This window comes from Heterocephalus glaber, unplaced genomic scaffold (assembly GCF_053883595.1).
Source record: "Heterocephalus glaber isolate CG9 unplaced genomic scaffold, H.glaber_assembly_v1.0 deba00001673, whole genome shotgun sequence".
NCBI lineage: Eukaryota > Metazoa > Chordata > Mammalia > Rodentia > Bathyergidae > Heterocephalus > Heterocephalus glaber.
In genome coordinates, this window is record NW_028258410.1 from 1,372,580 (window position 1) to 1,394,025 (window position 21,446).

The 21,446-nt window shown below is 40.5% G+C and overlaps 1 pseudogene; it reads right to left on the reverse strand.

Moving 5' to 3' along the window:
• Positions 1 to 222: 222 nt before the first annotated feature.
• On the reverse strand, positions 223 to 18,576 carry LOC106008677 (olfactory receptor 4C16-like; annotated as a pseudogene).
• Positions 18,577 to 21,446: the final 2,870 nt, after the last annotated feature.

The following is a 21,446-nucleotide window of genomic DNA, read 5'->3' on the forward strand; positions in this document are numbered from 1 at the left end:
ATATGTGATCACCTCCTGCTCTTTCTCCACATCAAAATAATTGATCATGAACTTCCTGTGTGTTCACACTGCCTATTCTCCTGAAGGCATTAACAGTCATTCCTCAAGGTAGTACTATTTTCAAGTCACTCTAAGAAGTTAACATTTGTATTTTTTTTTTTTGGTCAATATGAAAACTGTGTCAACTTCCATTCATCTTGAATCTGAGATCAGTTTCTTCCTCTACAACTTCATCATGGCATTTTTCACTTCTTCATTCCTCAGTGTGTAAATCAGAGGATTGAGCGAAGGTGTCCCAATCATGTAAAACACAGCTACCATCTTATACATGGAGAATGTTAGAGCAGGATGTGTGTAAATAAACATACAAGGTACAAAGGTCAAGACAACCATGATGATGTGGGAGATGCAGGTGGAGAGGGCTTTTCTCCTTTCTACAACACTGTGTTTTCTTAGAGAACGTAGAATGATTGCACAGGAGAATATAAGCCAGACAAAACTCACTGTACAAATGGCCCCACTGTTAGACACCAGGAGCAGGTTGACCACTTAGGTGTCCACACAGGCAAGCTCCAACAGGGGCTTCAGGTCACAGAAATAGTGATCAATCACATTGGGATCATAGTAAGGCAGACTTAAGGCCAGAAAAATTCGAGCTGAAGAATGCACACAGGATCCCACCCAGGGGACAGCCACAAGCACTGCACAGACCCTGCGGTTCATGTTGCTTGTGTAGTGCGGGGGCTTACAGATACCCACGTAGTGCTCCACAGCCATGAGGATAAGGATGAAGATCTCCAATCAGCCAAAGAAATGGGCTGAAAAGACTTGGATCATGCACTCACTGAAAGAAATTATGTTCTTCTTCAAAAGCGCATCCAGGATAATTCTAGAGGCTACAGAAGTAGAGAGGCAGGTGTCAGATGAGGATAAGTAGAAAAGGAAGAAGTACATTAGGCTCCCAAGTGCCCGACTGGACTTGATGGTAGCAATAATCACCAAGTTATGCAGCAATGTTGCCAAGTAGAAAAATTAGAAAGTTATAAACACTATCTTTTTTCCAAATGGTATCCTGTGTCAACCCAAGCAGAATGAACTCTGTCACATTAGTATTCAGCTGCACGGTTTGGAGAATTACAAAAAGGGGTAGGTGTGAAGAGATTTGTCTGCAAAAAAAAAAAAAAAAAAAAAAAAAGGAATTAATTTACCATATGCCACATGACGTTACAGAATTTTTCAACCAAAAAGTAAGTATTTATTACTGGAGACATTTGAATTGTATGAATGACCATTGCATAGGATCATCATCAGTCTAAAATAAAGTTGTAAACATTTTTTCCCACAGCATTCTCCAAACACAAGCCCTTGTTAGCTCTGACATGGCTCTGATTAATTTCAACATTTCATTGGATGTAAAATTTAGACTTATGGTTTCCATCATTCTTTCTTTTTATTTTCAATAAAGTTTGAAGGATGAGTTTGGCATTTTGTTTCATGCCACATTTTTATATATCTAAAGTGTACCAATAAATGTTTTTTTCTTTTTTGTTTTTTTTTGGTACCAGGGATCAAACTCAGGACCTTGTGCTTTCAAGGCAGGCAGCGGCACAACTTAGCTAAATCTCCAGCTCCACCAATAATTTTTTTGCTAAAAAAAATAATAATAAAGTAGCAAAAGTGCAAAAAGGATATTGTGACTTTCATTGAAGGTTTAAGATATAGATATAAAGTTGCCCACCCCCAACCCCATAAAATGTATTATCTGTATTATATGTTGTATATAGCATATTTGTAAATATATATATATATATATATATATATATATATATATATATATATGTTATACTCTCTCAGACATTGCACACTGAAAAAAAACCCCAAGAAATTCCTACATCCTATAAATAATCTGCTGGTACCATGAAACACACTTACAATGTTTTATGTAAAACATATATATATATACAAGTGGACAGAAATAAATATTCCGTGATAGTAATACATCATATACCTCATTTCTATTTTCTTATTTTTAAAAACATTCCTTGCTCTTCAACATACTTCCAATTACTAACTTTTATCAGAGAATGTGTAATACAGTTACTCTCTTTTGGGGTGGCAAGAAAAAAGGCATAATAAATTCTCACCAAAACACCTGATCTTTGGCAAAAATATTAAACCATATGGAAACTGAGTCTTGATACCTTAATCATTATGGTAAAATAATTATTTATTAATCTATAAACTTTTACTGTCTACAAAATATTTATTGACACTTGTTTTAATTCTCTTCCCATAATCTGAGAAATAAACATGATACCCAAAATACAGTAAAATAACTTTCCCATTTCAGTCATGTATTCTGGAATAACTGTGCTTGAAAATACATTCATCTTTGAAGGCAAGTTCATATAATAATATTTCCCCTCTAAGTCCAGGGTTTTGGTCATTTATTTCACTGTATAACTTTTTTTCTTATCGGTACTGTTAGAATGTCCATATTTAGAACAAGGTTATTTCCCTCATATATATTTTTTAATATAAATTAAGACTCATAGTTGTGCATTTCATTAACTTCTTAATAATTGTGGCTTTTCATCAAATCTTTCATGAAGATATTTAATCAATGATACTCTTCCTTTCCAGAATGGCTTTCCATTTCTAGCTTCTTCAATTGCATGAAAATTTAAGAATCTAATAGCCAAGTAACCTCCAGTTTGCTACACATGATTTTCTTTTGACAAATAAAATTTGTTCTGTGGCTCTCAAAAGACTTCCTTTATAGTTTTCTTATAACTATAATTTCACATACTATTGCCTAAGTGCAATTCAGAGAGCACATTTTTAACTTCCTTTCTGGAATTAGAACCATAGAAATCTGTATATTGTTATATTTTATTCTCCACAGATCCAAACACAAGGACTTGTTCAACATAGCGATTTAGTGTTTATTAATAAAACATTCTTTGTTATACCTTAAGATGTGAAACTATTTATCTGATTATTTTAATACTTTTTGTTTCTAAAGCACACTCACATGATTATCATCTATCATGCATAGGAGACCAATAAGTATGCTCATAATTTGTAAAACCACCAGAGAGAACAGCCCAAAACAAAACAAAATTGAGCAGAGTTTGATTTAAAATAACTTGAATCAGCATTGGGATCTGGAGTGAAGACATGCTCTGTATAGCACCACACACCACACAAGACATGAGGCTATACCTATAATATATATTTAGCAAGCATTTATTAAAACATCCATGAATCCCTAGCCATTAAGGCTTGCAAAGAGAATCTTCACATTTTTCATATCCTCCTGCCATGCCACACAGTTTTGTGGGTGTCTGTGTGTATGACTCTATCTTAATTTTTTTCTCTAGAAAAGTAATTACAACTTTCATCAGGTTCTCAAAGGAATCAAACACAAAAAAAGGGATTATAATGGTCTGGAGACAAAGACAGCACCTGTGATATAGCACATGTCCTGGCAACTACTGTACTTACTTAAATTTCCCAAACATGAGGTGCCCCTTGTATGATGGCTACAATGGAGGAAACAATAATGAACAATGTGTTGTTGTTGGAGCCAATAGAGAGGAGCTGCAAGAAAAGAAACCCAGAAAAGATGGAAATAGATGAGTATCAGGTGGCTCCTTCTCTGCTTCTATGTTGTGTTTCAGAAGATTTCCCCTTCCAGACTCTCCTTTACAGGACCCAGATCTCCTTAAGTCAGTTACACTACACTTACACCCCCGGAGGAATCACTACTTCCATGTCATTTCTATGTAGACATTTCCATGTTCAGGGCTGTACCTTGGAAAAGATTAAAGATTAAATCAACCCTTGTTGAGTTCTTCACTGCATGCAGCTGCATGTCTCAGGTCCCACAAACTGATCAAACACTGGAAAACAGACTAGAATGAGAACATAATCATTGTCATAAAACATGTCTGTTTATTTCACTTAATACTATGGTCTCAAGGAGCATCTATATACCTATAAATGCCTCAAGTTTATCTTTCTTTATGGCAGAGGAGTACTCTATTGTGTGTAAATACACTTTCTTTATATATAAATCTGTTGATAAGCATATAGATCATTTCCAAGATTTAACTCTTATAAACTGTGCTGCTACAAATATGGGTATGCATACATCACTTGAATTTCAGGTCTTTAATTCTTTTAGGATGGTACCTAGAAGGTAAATAGATGGGTCAAATGGAAGTTCTTTTTCTAGTTTTTTTTTTTATCAATCGCCATACTTTTTCTATAGTGGTTGATATTTCCTCCAACAATGTATAAAGGTTTCATTTTTCCTCTCAGCCTCAGCAGCAGCACTTATGATCATTTGATTTCTCTATGGTAACCATTGGTTCTGAAGCAAGAAGGAATCTCATTGATGTTTTAATTGGCATTTATCCAATGACCAGTGATGCTGAACATTTTTTTCATGTATTTATTGACTATTTTTACTTCTAGGAGTGATCATTCATTTTGAGTTGCAACTTTTATTGGGTCTTTTATTTTGAGGAGGTATCATTTTTTGAATTCTTTATATGTACTACATGGTAGGGCTCTGTTAGAGGATAGCATGCAAAAAATATTTTCCCATTCTGTAGATTGTCTCTTCACTCTGGTAGTTATTTCTTTTTTATTAAAAATAAAAGAAACCCTTAAGGTTTCTGTGTAATACACTAAATTATTTAAAATTCAAAACTGGTAAAACTAAAAGTATACATAGAGGGAAAAGATATTTTTCTTTTCAGAAGCAAGATAATTGTATTCATTTCTAAAGTCAGAATAGTGTTTATTCTTGCAGGTGTGAGGATAGGGAAAATGTTAGAATGAATTTAATTATTGATAATAATTTATTCTTGATATGAGTAGTACATTTACATTTTTGTTTTGTTTAATTTTAGAAAACAATAATATAAAGTATAATTTAAAATGATGATAAAATGGTTTGGAAATCTAAGAATTGCACGTATATAATTTCATTGTAAGAAGAAACCTCTATGTGAAAAGAATGTGTATACTCTTGTTATGGGACACAACAAAAGCTTATAAGAGGTAATTTTATATATGTGAATGCTCTTATCAATAAAACAGAGCAAGCCCACATAAACTAAATGTGCACATCAAGGTCCTAGGAAAGCATGAACAATCTAAATCCAGAGCTAATACAAGGAAGGAAATTATGAAGATCAGATCCAAAATCAATGAAATGCAGACTTAAAAATCAGTACTAATAATATTGAATTGAAGAGCTGGTTCGCTGAAAGAATAAACAAAATAGACAACCCTTAGACAATCTAACAAGAGAAAGGAAAGAGATAAATCAATATAATTATAATTATTATACAGTGCTATTGTGATTGGTATTGTCTCTCTAATTTCTTTCACAGTGAGTTCATTGTTGGTGTTGATTTTGTATTCTGTTATAGTACTGAACATGGATAATAATTCTAGGAAATTTTTGGTAGAACTTTTCATTCTTAAATGTAGAAGATCATGTCCTCTCCAAATAATGTTTTTTTGACTTGTTCCTTTTATACACATATCTCTTTTATTTCTTTTTCTTTCCTGGTTGTTCTGGCTAGAATTTTCAGCATTATATGAAACAGGAGGGGTTAGAGTATCATCCCTGTCTTGTTTCCAAATTTGAGGGAAAAATTTCAGCTATTCCCCAGTTAATGTCATGTTGGGAGTCGGATTGACATGAAAAACTTCTATCTAGTTGAGGTAAGATCTTACTATACCTATTACAGTATAGTTTTTGTAATGAACAGAAGAACTGGGGAGGGGATTCCACAGGTTTTGGAAAGACTTGCCACCTACAGAAGACCTAGAATGCTCTGTGCTGCACTTGATTGGAGATTCTGGCTGGAGCTCAATAGACCAAAGTACTGAAAGAAATACAGATAGTAAAAGTCAGACTCAGGAGGTTTTACTTGGGAACAAGAACTCCACTGGCCAGTGGATTAGAGGTCCTGTGTGTCATGGCAGAATAATTTGTCTGTATTTTGCCCATGGCATGCCCTGCTACTTTCCAGGAGATTTAGATTAAGAACAGTGGGACAATGAATCAAGGAAAGGCAGCCCAATGTTCTGGCTGTTCATGGGTACTGCTGGCAGTTTTTAGACAGATTTTCCATGAAAAAAATTGCCTGTGGAGTTGGAGCACAGGTGAGCAAAGGTTGGAGGAAAGGTTGCTGAAAAGATTAACATTTTTAAAAAGTCAAGTACTTTGAATAAGGAGTAGGAAAGATGGTTTGAAAGCATCTCAGAATTCAGCATGACCCAACCCTTTGCAGGTTCAAGGGTTTAAAACTATAAACTTTTATTTGGCAGAAGATGCCCCATCCTCCTTTCTGGAGAGGGCCCACTTAGTTTCATTGCACAGGGCACAGCCATTTCAGCACTCAGAGGCCTCTGCAATTATGACTTAAGGCAGTCTGGCTACTGCTTGACCTTGTCATAGACCTTGCTGTCATCTATCTAGTGCTGACTTCTCAGACATGCAGACTGCAAGGCTTATGGGATCATGGAAGCATTCACACAAATGTCAGAAATAGGCCTGTGAAGGAGTGTGTCCCTGAGAGGGCAGTGTTTGAAGCTGTGAGGCTGTAACTGAAAACACAGTGAAGAATCTAGGAATTTGGAGATGCCAGGAATATGGATGTATGCTGAGGAAATTTGCAGAAAGTGAGTGAAGCCACCATGGAAAAGAAGCCATGAAGGCTGCAACTGGTAACCCTGTGGGAGTAGATCTACCCAACCTCTTTGTAGTTCAGAACTCACCACAACTTCCCTTGGATACTAGACATGATATAGGATTTAATGTTTCCCCTGAGGTTTTGCTTTTATCTCACTATTTCCTATCCCATTTCTCCCTTTTGAAATGGGATTGTCTACCCTGTGCCATTGTAGGTTGGGAGTATTTGACTTTTATTTTGATTTTTACAGGGGGACAGTGCTCTGAGTTTGCCTTGAATCTCAGAGGAGACTTTGACCTTGGACTTTTCAGCAATGTTGGAACTTTAAAGACTTAGGTAACTCTTAGAGAAAAACTCAATTAACTTTTCATAATGACATAGACATCAGTATTTGGGGGCAAGGAATGGAATGTTACAGTTTACATCCAAAAATCCTGTCAAAATCTCATATGTATGGAAATTGATTGGATCCCAAGGTCACTATATTCATCTGTTGATTCATCCAGGGATGAATTCAATTCACAAATGTGCCCTTAGGTGGTGAGGCCTGATTGGAAGTGGGTCCATAAGTGCAGGATCTTGAAGGGTTTATTCTCATCTCCAGCTCTTCTCTTCAGTCTCTGCTTGCTGCCTGACATAGGTGAGCATCTTTTCCTTGACCATCTCCCTCTGCCAAGGTTTTTCTGTCTTAGAGATGGCCCACCACAGACTGAAACTGTGACCCAAAATTATCTAAGACAAGAAAAATCTCAGGAAGTGAGCAAAATATAGACAACCTCTTTGCCAAAATATAAGATGCATTGCCTCTAGTCCAGTTCCCAAGAGTCCCTCTCTTTTTCTCTCTCTCTGAAACCTCCTGAGTGTTGAATTAACTAAGTGTATTTTATCAGCATTCTGGTATTCTGACCAATCAAAAATATCTGTTAGATCTTGGAGGCAGTACATATATGTCTACCATCAGATGACTAGATGGGGAAAATGTAGTATTTATGCACAATGGAATACTATACTGCCATAAAGAAAAATAAACTTGCAGCATTCATAGGTAAATGATTGCAACTTGAAAACATAATGTTAAGTGAAATAATTCAGACACATGAGCTCAAGTATCATTTCTCTTATATGAGAAATTTTATGTAGATAGAATTTATATATATATATGTACAAATGATGAGCAAAATAGAAGAGAGAAAAGTAGAAAGTAGGAAGTTCATATACTTTTCCAAATTACATTGTTTCACAAACATTTTAATATATATGCAATTTTCATTTATATTACTAGCTTATCTTCATTCATTGAAAAGGAAGTTTTGTGTTATTAGCTGTTTTTCTTCTTTTTAATAAAAAGAAAATGTCAATATTGATTCATTTTGCCTTATCATAAATTGTAAATTTTGTCATAAAATAAAATAATTTCCATCTAAGTATTTTTCATATCCCAAATCTTGGTTCATGTCTTTTACCCTAAGTAACTATGTTGTTATGAGATTTTAATTATTCATAAAATTTTTAAAAAAGAAAAAGAAAATCCCACTAAGATTCTGCTTCTCTAGCATTCTAGGGCTTCTCTAGCACTTATCTCCTAATCTTCCCAAATTCCTGCCTCAGAACTGTTCCAAAGGCTTGGAAACAACCTGTCAGATATAATTACAGCAAGGACCCCACTTCTCTGGCACCTACTTTCTGTATTAGTTAGCAGGACCAGTTCCAGACACCCACAGCTCACAGCAAGAAAGCCTTGTCTGGCTCTTGGTTTTATAAGACTCAGTCCATGTTTGCCTTGCTCTAACGGAGCAACATCTTGGAACAAGACAGCGGTGGAACAAAGCTGCTTATTTCATGGCAGGTGGGGATCAGAGCAGGGCAAGAGTGCCAGAGTGGATGGGGCCACTTCAGTGACACACACAGACACCCCCGGAAGTGCGCTTTACTGAGCTCCTAAGCAGCTCTACAGGCAGTCAGGCAGTCGGTTGACAATCCAGCTCACTGCCTGTGGTAATTAGTTAAGTGATGGTCAGCAAGCATGGGACGCCCAACTGAACTGAATTAGCTGGTTCTGGGGAATGGAACCAAAGGAGAACAGGAGGCGGGGTTGAATGCTGATTTCCTGTGGAGAGGCTCTGTTCTCTTGGAAAGAGCTCCGGCCCTCGCCTTCCCCTTGAGAGTCGTCTTCTGGCCCTGGCACATCAGCTGGGAGCTCTGGCCTTCACCTTTACCCTAGATGTCGTTTCCTGGTTCTTGGTGCAGATTTTTCAGCATCCAGCATGGGCCTTTCAGCCTGCCAGTGCCAGCCCATGGACTTTCCGGTCCATATCCTCCCGTCTTCTGTGCAGGTTCCTCGGCCTCCTGTTGCAGACTTGCCTGGAACATTGCCTTGGGATCCCGGCCCCTGGAGGATTCCTCGGATCTGTAGCACTCAGATAGATCCCTTGCACTCTTCTATATTTGACCGTGTGGGCAAACACCATAAGCTGCCCTTGTAAATCTGCGACCTGCGTTGAATCTGTCCTTTTGCAAACACGGACTAGTACACTGGTGTGGTAAAAATTGCAGTGGGGTTCCCACAAGAAAAAGTGCAACCCAGGAGAGAGAGGGGCAGCAGCTTTACAGAAACAAAGCCAAACAAATCAGCAGCCTAGAAGCAGTTCTTAGCAAACATATCTTTCATTTTCAAAGACAAAGTCAAGTGATACTGGCATACAAAACTGAAGGAAATCATGAGCACCAAGTAGCACTATTTGAAATGTTTCAATGAGTCCTTTATTGAGAAGAAAAATAGTTCCAAAATAGAAAATTGTACTACCAAATGGAATAAAGAACATTGCCAGAATTGAATGAATATGTGCATACAAATATTACAATTTTTATGTGAGCAAATGTCAATATTGATTCATTTTGCTTTATCATAAATTGTAAATTTCATCATAAAATAAAATAATTTCCGTCTCAGCATTTTTCAAATCCCAAATCTTAAATACCCAAATTAAATATGCTATTCCTTTTAATGCAGTCCCAAACCAGGGTAATTATTGTGCTTATTGTCATTTTAAAATATTTTTTCTTTTAAACTGATGAAGCAATGTTTTGTATATTTATGAGGTATACTGTGATGCATAAATTGTGGAATGATTAAAGCAAGCTAATTAATGTATCTATACCTTTCCTACTTATTCTTTCTCAGTAGTAAGACCATTTAAAATTCATCCTTTTACCAATTTTTTAATACAGTGTTGGTTCACGAACTTAATTTATTCCACAATTCTGGTTGTGTACACTATCCAAGGTGGATTCACAAACAGAAGCAAAATTTTGTTGAATGAATCTGTTCACTGAGGGTATTGCTGTATAAGCTCTACTAACTAAACTACCACACTGAGCAATAATTGACCAGAATGCTTTCTGTGGCGGGCCTTGTCCCCCCCCCCCCCGCTAGTACTCTTGAGTGCCTTTTACGGGCATGTCTAAGCCTGCTGCAAGTCTACCCGGCAACAAGGAAGTAGCCCCAGTACCCTCCCCTTGCTCCCTCCCTCTAGCCCTATGGTATATATGCTGTAGCAGCTTCCACAATAAACGAGACTTGATCAGAAACCTGTCTTGTCTCCATCTCTCGTGTCCCCTGTCCTTTCTCATTCTCACCCCCCCTCTAGGGTCTCCGTTGACTTACCCGCAGGCCGGGACAAGTGGCGCCCAACGTGGGGCCAGAGAACGGGGGGATCCAGTGAAGAACGCTGCTCGGGGGCCCAATAAAATAAAATAGAAAAAAGAGGATTGCATCTGACGTGAACCTGCCATCTTTCCTGCACTTCGGTGAGTTGAGCAGCGATTATGGGACAGGGCATTAGCCAGCATGAGTTATTTGTACAAGGTCTTAAAGAAACTTTACAGGCACAAGGGGTAAAGGTTACAGTCAAACAGTTGTTAAAATTTTTTGATTATATTAGAGATCTCTGCCCTTGGTTTCCCGCCGAGGGTACCATTGACGAGAGGTGATGGAAAAGAGTAGGGGAGGCCCTTAAGGATTATTATGCTACTTGCGGACCAGGAAAGGTCCCGATCACTGCATTTTCTTATTGGAATCTTATTAATGGCATTATCTCTCAAAAAACCAAAGATCCGGTGGTGGCTCAAGCCATCCAGGTCGGGGAGATAGCTCTCCGATCGAAGGAAGGGTCGATCACTCTCCCTCGGAGTGAGGAGTTTGTAAACACCCTGCGGGAAGCCAAGATGGCGCCGAGGCCCGAGCCCCTGTGGGACGGGACTCCTTCAAAGGATGAAGGAGAAGACTTGATGTCTTTTGATAGCAACGATGACTCAGACAAGAAAAAACAAAATGTTATTGATGAGGGTTTACAGGTGGGCTCTGCCTCTTCCAAGCCTTTTAAAGAAAAGCTTCGGAGCTCCTCAGCTTCCGCCTCTGCTCTTTCAGCCCCTGCCTCTGACCCCACCCCACCTGTTAAGGAGGAACCAGCCTTGTAGCCTTCCCTCTGACACTTCAGAAACCCCCCCTTCCCACAGAATGGTCGGGGGAGGCTGACTGGACCAATCTTGAGGAGGAGGCAACCAGATATCGCAATCCTGATTGGCCACCCGTAGTTCAATGTCCGCCTCCTTATCTTCCAGAACCCAACACTCCCATTGTGCCCGCTTTGACATTTCCTGTTGTTGATCCCCAAAAGGAACTCCGGGACAAGATAAAATTTCTAAAAGAACAAATAAGATTAGAAAAGGAACATCAAGAACTTATTGCCCAGCTCAAAGGCTTAAGAACAGGCAAAGCCCATGAAAATGTCCGTAGAGAGGACAAACTTAAGCCACGACCGCCATTAGAGGGGCGGCCCCTAGGGTGCCATCCGGGTCGGGAGTATCCCTGAAACTTAAAAATGCGGAAGCCTTTCCCATAACTGAAACTACTGACACACAGGGACAGGCGTGGAGACACCACAGTGGTTTCGATTTTAAGGTTATTAAAAAACTTAGACCGGCCACAGCTCAATACAGGGCCATTGCACCTTACACAATGGCCATTTTAAAATCGGTGACAAAAAATTGACTTCTCTCACCAATATCCGACAGGGGCCTGATGAGCTCTTCCCGGATTTTGTTCACCGCCTGCTCACAACAGCGGGTCAGATTTTTGGGAGCACAAAAACCGGGACAGATTTTGTTAAACAGCTTGCTTTTGAAAATGCTAATGCTGCTTGCCAGGCCGCCATCCACCCTTATATAAAAAAAACTGATCTCTCAGGTTACATTCGCCTTTGCTCAGAAATTGGGACCGCCTACCAACAGGGACTTGCCAGGGCTGCCGCCATACAGGGTTACACAGTCAAACAGTTTTTGTTGCGCCGCCCGGGTAACAAATGTTTCCAGTGCGAGACAATGGGTCCTTTTGCCAAAGAATGTCAGGCCCCTAGTGCTTCGGCCCCTAGGGCATACCTCCAGGGCCTTGCCCTTGATGCTATAAAGGGAGACATTAGACAAATGAATACAAGTCCATGACTGACGCTCAAGGCTGGCCCCTCCCGCTTGTCCATAACCCCGACCAGGGAAACGGGAAAGGGGGCCAGCCCTGGGCCCACACACCCAAACAAATTTACGGGCGCTCAATTTTGCTCTAGCAAACAACAATCCATTTCAGACCTCTTCAGAGCAACAATGGGAAGTGCCGGACTGGACCTCAGTTCCACCGCCCACACAGTATTGACTCCAGAAATGGGGGTACAGGCCCTTCCGACAGGGGTCTTTGGGCCCCTGCCTAAGGAAACCTTTGGGCTTGTAATAGACAAGAGCAACAGCACTATAGATGGGCTGCTGATCTACCCGGGGGTGATTGATAGTGATTATTCCGGAGAGATTAGAGTTATGGTTTCTTCCCCCAAAGTCATTAACACCATTCAATCAGGCCGAAGATTTGCTCAATTGTTACTCCTTCCCCTTCTCTCTACCTCTAATAAGGCTCTTAACAACGCCCGAGGCAGCCAGGGATTCAGCTCAGCGGATGTCTACTGGTAGGAGATGCTTTCAGCCCAAAAACCTCTCATGACCTTGTGGTTAGATAGGAGACAATTTTCTGGATTGGTAGACACTGGTGCTGATGTAACTATCATCAAGGAAAAAAATTGGCCTCAGGCGTGGCCATTAAAAGACACCCTCACCCATCTCAGGGGTATAGGTCAGAGTCAAAATCCTAAACAAAGTGCCAAAGATCTGACCTGGGGAGACCAAGATGGTAATCAGGGCACCATTCAACCTTATATCATCTCAGGGTTACCCATTAATCTATGGGAGAGAGACCTATTATCACAAATGGGGATGATTATTTCTAGCCCTAATAAAACTGTCACTATGCAGATGTTTAAAAATGGGTACATTCCAGGCAAAGGGTTGGGTAAACACTCTACAGGTATTGTGCAGCCCATTGAGCCAGTCCTTTGTAGCTTCAGCTATTCAGGCCGTATGTAAATCTTGGGCCCAAATGTATGTTATACACTATATGGATGTCACACATTACCCTAAATTTGGAAATCTTAAATATATACATGTCAACATTAATACATATAGTGGATTTGTATTTGCCACCCTACAATCCGGGGAGGCTACTAAACATGTCATTGCCCACCTTCTAGTTGCCTTCTCAGTACTTAGATGTCCACAACAAATTAGGACAGACACTGGTCCAGGCTATACCAGTTCTGGCTTCTCAAAGTTTTACAAATAATTAAAAATAACACACATAACGGGAATCCCATATAATCCACAGGGACAAGGCATTATAAAAAGAGCCAACCTCACACTCAAAATTACATTAGATAAAATAAAAAGAGGGGAATGGTACCCTATCAAGGGGTCACCTAGAAACCTGATATCACATGCACTATTTATTCTTAACTTCTTAAATTTGGATGCCAAAGGATTATCTGCAGCCAACCATTTCTGGCAACCAGAGACACAAAAACAATTTGCCTCTGTGATGTGGAGAGACCCCCTGGACCACTCATGGCATGGGTCTGACCCCGTACTCATCTGGGGCTGAGGGTCAGTGTGTGTTTACTCCAAGTAAATGAAGTCAGCCAGGTGGCTTCCAGAACGCTTAGTAAAACAAGGTGATAAGCGTGTTGATAATGCCGATGACCTAACATTGTCCAATTTCAACCAGTTAACAATGGCGCCTACAATTATAATCTAATAATCATAAAGAGAATAGTATAATTCAATTTGGCCAGTTATATTTGAGTGCACCCTAATTTTATACACTGTCTCATATGTTTGTCTATTGTCTGTTGTTTGTGTTCGTACAGTTGAGCTCAATATGTTCCTTCCTTTTCAAAGGATATTCGCCTATTGTTAAATTGACTTATAGATAAATATTATTAAATTAAAGACATTCTTTCCTTCCCAGGTTGTTAATTGATCAAAGTACCACTGAAATTTATTTTATGAAAGTGACGTGCATTGTCACCCACACGCAACAATCAAATTGCAATTAACAGTTATAAAATAAAAAGATATATATTCTTAATTGTTTGTCAAAACGATTATAGATGGGAACTCCCTTTGATGAATATAGAAGTGGCCACCCAGAAAATGATTATTCTGGTCTTAATTCATTAAAGGGGCCCCCTAGTAAATTTTATATTATATAATCTTATGGGAGACATAGCACAGTGAATATTATCTAAATATGTTATAAATTGATTGTATTGGTTGTCCTTGATATTTAAGCACTGAATATGTTGTTACAAAATGTTTATATTGGTTAAGTTCTGAATATGTTATTGTAGTATGTCCACATTGGTTATCTTCAAAAGCTTAATCAGGTTAGCCTAACTCTCTTATCTACAGCCCAGCCTTGTTTACATCACAGGATGAAATTTTGCTTACAGGTTAAAAAGATGACATCCCTGAATCTGTTGCATGGTCTGTTGCTGTTCCTGGCCACCACAGGCCCCAATTCATGTATCTGATGGTGGCGGGCCTTCAGGTCAGCTAAGGGAAGAGCAAATACAAAACAACTGGAGACTATCATCCAAGAGATGTACCCCTCCCTAAATTATCATCCACTGGCCCTTCCCAAACCTCGAGGCCCAGACCCTGACGCCCAAACCCTGAGTGTCCTGGAGGCCACTTATCATTCGATCAATACATCTAACCCAGCCTTTGCTGCAGATTGTTGGCTATGCTTGACCCTTGGCACACCCCTGCCCCTCGCCTTGCCAGTTGTCGACCAAACTGACTATGCCAACAGTTCTAGTTACAATTGCAGTTTTTCTCTACCCTTCAGGGTCCAGCCAGTACAGTTCAATGCCTCAGTTTGTTATCTAAATTCCGGCCACAACAATAGCTTCGATATATGTGTTGGAGTCCAAAATTTCTCTCTCTGCTCGGTAGTGCTTAATGGCCCTGCCGCCATTTGCCCTGCCCCGGGTGACATGCTCATCTGTGGAGGGAGCTTGGTATTCACCTCCCTCCCCACTAATTGGACTGGGCTGTGCATGGTGGCGACTGTCCTCCCGGACATCTCCCTTATTCCTGGAGATGAGCCAGTGCCCTTGCCCAGCTTTGACTATATCACTGGGCGACATAAAAGGGCCGTCTCACTGGTCCCCTTGCTCTTGGGGCTAGGGGTGTCTGGCGCCCTTGCCACTGGCTCTGCTGGCGTCAGTGTGGTGTTACACTCCTATGCCAAATTATCCAACCAGTTGATTAATGATGTTCAAGCTCTCTCCAACACTGTTACAGATATACAAGATCAGATCGATTCTCTGGCTGAGGTGGTCCTTCAAAATAGAAGGGGCCTGGACCTCCTCACAGCAAAACAAGGAGGGATTTGCATAGCCCTAAATGAACATTGTTGTTTCTATGCCAATAAATCTGAGATCATCAGGAAAAAAATTCGCGAACTTCAGGAAGATCTAAACAGACAACAACAAGAATTCTCCCAAAATCCCCTCTGGACTGGCCTCAATGGTTTCCTCCCTTATCTCCTCCCTTTAATGGGACCCTTATTGGGTTTACTTCTGCTCATTTCCTTGGGGCCCATAATATACAACAAAATCATGGCCTTCCTTAGAGCCTGGGTAGAGACAATAAAAACAGCACCCATACAGGTCTACTATCATAGATTGGCAATGGCTGACCAGGACGAATGCCAGACCATTGATTAGGTCCTTGCCGTGGCGAAGTGTTCTTGCCCCACCTGGTGAGTGGGCTGGCAAGCCAATGACGGGCAACTGAGCAAGCATGCCATGCAATGAGAGAGCCCTCGTGTGCCGCCTAAGACAGGTGCCAGAGCCTTGATTCTCTGGTTAACCAATGATGGGTAAGGCGCACGGTGCAGACACGTATGTTGCTCTGACCCAAGACAGGCTCAGCCCCCACAGGCTTGGCTCTCCTGATGCCTTTCTTATAATTATAATTTTAAAGGGAGGACCTGTGGGGGGCCTTGTCCCTCCCCCCGCTAGTACTCTTGAGTGCCTTTTATGGGCATGTCTAAGCCTGCTGCAAGTCTACCTGGCAACAAGGAAGTAGCCCCAGTACCCTCCCCTTGCTTCCTCCCTCTAGCCCTACGGTATATATGCTGTAGCAGCTTCCGCAATAAACGAGACTTGATCAGAAACCTGTCTTGTCTCCATCTCTCGTGTCCCCTGTCCTTTCTCATTCTCACCCCTCCTCTAGGGTCTCTGTTGACTTACCCACAGGCTGAGACAGCTTTCCTCCTGTTTTCCTGAAAATTTCCATCCTTTGTCCATCATCTCCAACTTCACAGGCCACACCTGATCTCCCAGGGGCCCCCCAAACCATCTGCTCTCTGCTTCCCAGTTCAGCTTTTTGGATTTTACATTTAAGTGCAATTGAGTGATACTTATGTTTTCTAAAGCCTTGTGAAATATTATAAATAGCATCAAATTGTCAAAATGGTATTATCTTTTTTTTTCAGTACCAGGTATCGAACTCAGGACCTTGTGCTTGTGAGACAGGCAGCGGCAACACTGAGCTAAATCCCTGGTCCTATTTTAAAGAAAGAACAGTAAACTATGAGAACTCCATCAATTTAGATACCCACCCTGGCTGATGAAATTGGAAACATTGTTCTCCATGCACAGAAGCTAATGGGCCAGCCTGCAGTCCTGGAGCTGTAACACGCTCTGAGTGAAGATGATTCCATGAGCATGACTCGAACAATCTGTTCCGTGAAAACTGATGGGAACCACAATTTCTAAAATAGGTATGACAGGGAGAAATTTTGTGTTTTGAAATCTATTGGGGATGATGAAGCATAGGCCATTTATATTACTCTCAACTGAAACACAGCACTGTTCAGATATTTCACGGAACAATGGAGACACAGAATGAACCTGAATGGAAAAAGCATTTTATTCAGAAAGCTATCAATTCATTTTTTAAAGGGGAAATTTATCACGTCTGTGGAAATATAAGCTAAGACAATGCTATTACAAATCCTCAGATTTCGTTTTGTAAGTTGTTACTGGAACAAACCACGCATTCTAATCTCTATCCAATTAGGACCACCCTGTTGATGGCTACTGTTAATTTCCATATTAACAGCATTTATTATTAATGCAACCTTTACATAATTGTGCCACTAGATGGTGGTCAAGTCAAATGCCAGACCAAGTTTTGCCAAATTTCAGCGTGTTCTGGGGATTTTGTTGATTTGCTTATGTACATAGAAAACATTAATAGACTGTGTACATCTTTAACTGCACAGAGTTTAACCCTGTATCTCCCCACTATCACACTAACTGCTCTCAGTTAAATTCATGACCTGACTCTCCTGTGAGCTCTTTAAACTGAGAACATTTCTCTGTAGGTCTAGAATTCTGTTCCTTCTATAAACCTTCTGGAACTGTCTAAAGCCACAAACTCCGCTGTGCTCTCTCAAGTTTCCTCTTGTCTGCAAGAAGGCAACGTTCTGATCATTTCTTCCTCTCATTAGCAACTTTCTCCTTTCTAAAGATTCATCCAGAAAATATCCTGTTATTTTATCCACCTTACATAGTCCTTTCTCTTAACAAAATGTCCAAGATGTTCATCCCTTTTATCTCAGATGACAGAATTGTCTTTCTCAAGGCTCTCTACTGTATAGTATATAACTATACTCTGTAGTTACATAGATAGTATATAATAACTATACTCTATAGTGTAGTATATAACTATAATACAGTCTTCATTCATCCATCCATGGACATTTAGATTGTTTCCATATCTTGTCTCTGACCAGACGAAATGAACATTGTTATGCCTTGTGTTTAGATGTCGCCCCAAAACCTCATGTGGTCATAAATGGGGCTTTTTCAGAGGTGCCTGGATAGAGAGAGTGTGATGCTGGAACTGATTCATGGTGTAATGCTAGGCTCAATGGCACTAGGATTAACTAGTTTGGATAAGATAAAAGGGGCAGAAAGACTGTCAAGGTCCCTTGCTTTTGCTACCTTGTGTGTGCCATGAACTGTTTCTCCTTTGCGATGCATGTCTGCCATCCACTCTGCCTTGGAGCCAGCCAAATATGGACTGAAACTTCTACAAACTGTGAACTAAATAAACCTTTCCCCCTTTAACTTTGAGGAGCCCGAGCTGACCTGGGGCTGAGCGCTGAGGCCAGAGGCCCGGCCCTTCCTGCCACTTCCCTTCTTGGTGACCCCCCAGCCCTGGCTCCTATCGGGGACCCGCGGAGCCCCAGTGTCCCAGGGGGACTGGTCTCCTCTCCGCTCAGCACCGCCCCACGCCAAGCACCCAACTTGGCCTCTCCAGGGCCCGGAGAAGCCAGCGCGGCCACGAGGTGCCCGGCATGTGGAGGGGTGACGCCGACCGGGGCAGCCCGAGGGGGAAGCTTCATTTAAAATTATTTTAAATGAAAAATACAAATAAAAATTTTTGCATAAAAATAAAATACTTTAGAAAAATTTTATTTCAATTTTAAATTTAAAAATTTAAAAAGAAAACATTTTAAAATGTAAAAGCACGTGTATTGAAGCAAAGGCTGGAGGGGGCAGCTGCGGTTCACACCCTGACTCCTGCACCCTGACCCGCACCCTGACCACGCACCCCACCTTGGGTTGTGCCAGTGCCGCGAAGCAGTGTGCTAGCCCCGCCAACAGCAGAAGGTGCGCGCAGGTGGGCTGGGGTCCTGGGCTGCAGCACCTATGCCTGCGGGGTTCTAACTTTGGGTCTCAAAAGTAGCGCAAGGACGAGAGTTCGATCCCCGGTACCAAAAAAAAAAAAACAGTGAGCTTTCACTGCCACCCGCCCCCCCATCACAGACAACTTTTGTGGTCTAAACCCATTAGTTATGTGCATTTGATGAGCAACACATACAAATTGAGAACAACAAAGCACTTATTCTGATCATGGGAAAATAGTCTTGGAAGGAAACTGGAGTATTTGCAGTTCATAACAGCAGCATCAGAGCAACAGACATAGTTGGCTACAGGGTCAAATAGCCACAGCTGAAATGTGCCTCCTAACCCCAAAATGTACCTGACAGACAGACAGACAGACTGAGCACACGAAACTGTTTTCCTGAACGAGGAGGGCTCCTGATGCCTGATCAAAATTTCCCTTCCTTAGAGCTAATTTATGGTTTGGATCATGATAAAAGCAAGTACCATAACCAAAGCATGGAGAAAACTTTTCCCTGGCAGTGAAGAAAATTGGGTTATGAGCATCGATGAAGGAGACATTTTAGCTGCTAACTTAGCAACAGTTTTACAGAATAAGGATACTGTTAGCACGTTGACATTGAGAACATTGATCAGTAGTTTGACACTAGGAGTAACCAAACTGCCAGGTGCTGACTGGCAGTAAGGGTGCTGAGGACCATGCCCCGTGCTGAGCAGAAGCCTTCCAGTAAGATTAGAAGAGCAGAACCGAATCCTGAGATGAATATTACCCATAAAGCTCCACTTGAATAGACTGAAAATTTATTGAGTTATCTAGAACAACAAGATGACATGCTTCTGTCTGACAAATTGGTATCAAGGAGGCTTTGGACCATAATAAGAAGAAAACAAAAGATCTAAAATAACAAAAATCATTCACAGTGCTAGTAAGTGTTTCAGCATGTTTACATCTTTGTGAATGTTTATCAGCAATCAAACTTACCTTGTTTGAAGTGCTGTGGATTCTAAGGTCAAATACATGTTATAAATGTAGGACTAGATGCCGTTTTGGATCACCTAAATCACAGCTCTTTAATGTTGACTCTGGTAACTGAGCATTAGCGTGTAACTTCTCTGTCTATTGTTTCTAATCTGGATTATACTAACTGTATTATAAGGTATCCAAGGCCAGGGATCTCTGTTTTGTGCCTGAATTTCAAAGTATCTAATAAAAGTCCATGCACATTATAGGCACTCGATAAATTTTACTTAAATTGAAAAAAAATTTCCTTCCTTGATATATTTTGTTCAGCATGTCTAAGTTGGGAATCTCACATCACCCTTTGATTATGATATGAAGTTTTGTATATCAGTAGTGGCTGTTTTTATAATTATATCTCATCCATAAAGTATTGGCCTTTATCATCTTACAGTTTTATAAATCTTTTCAATTAATCAAGTAAGGAATTTGGGTATTGTGTGTTGGTTTTAAAATAAGATATTTGCATGCATAGAAAAAAATGATAGATCAATATTCTGAATGTGTGCATTATAACCAGTATTTATGTGAACATAATGAATTCTCTCTCCCTCTCCCTCTCTCATTCTTCCCCCACCAACATTCATGTGCATGAGAGGAATATGAAGCCATTTTGTAAGTCTGTTACCAAAAAAGTCAAAGAGGGCTTTGCTAGCTGATATTTATGCTGCTTGGAAAATACACGTCTTAGCTATTGATGGTTGAGCCAGAAAATATATGATACAGATTCAGCAGTGCTGGATCTTATTTACCAAAAAATGAGTGTCATAAATAGATGTTGGGGGGACAAGGATTTAGTTCAGTGGCTCTGCTGCCTGCCTTGCAAGTGCAAGGTTCCAAGTTTGATCCCCGGTACCAATAAATAAATAAATAAATAATGTTGGAAAAGAAACATGGAGAAGAAAAATCTCAACCAGAATAGGGTACAAAAGGAGTACAAGTATGAAAATCCAGGGTCTGGCCCACAAACTTCAGAAAGACAAGGATTATCATCAGCTCTTTTTCATTCTGCCTCTACCTCAGGTCAGAGTTTGTGAAGTCATAACTTTTTGATGGCATTTTTGACTTGTGCATTTCTCATTGTGTAAATCAGAGGGTTGAGCAAGGGTGTCCCAAGGGTGTAAAACACGGCCACCATCTTGTCCATGGAGAAGGTGGTGGGAGGGCGAGTGTAGTGAATATACAAGGGACAAAGAAAAAGACGAACACAATGACTTGGGAGGAGCAAGTGGAGAGTACTTTCCTTCTTCCTTTTGCATTCTGGTTCCTTAGAGAATGTAAAACAAATGTGTACAAGACAAGGAGTATGAAACTCACGGCTCATATGGCCCCACTATTAGTACTACCAGGAGATTGATGACAAATGTCTATGTAGGAAAGTTTCATCAAGGGCTGCAAATTACAGAAATAGTGATCAACACTGGGGCCACAAAAGGGCAGTCTCAAAGCCAGGAAAATCTGTGCTAAGGAGTGGATGCAAGACCCCACACACAGATGTGCTGACTCATGATGGTCGTGTACCACAGATGGCTACAGATGGTCACATAGCAATCAAATACCATAAGAATG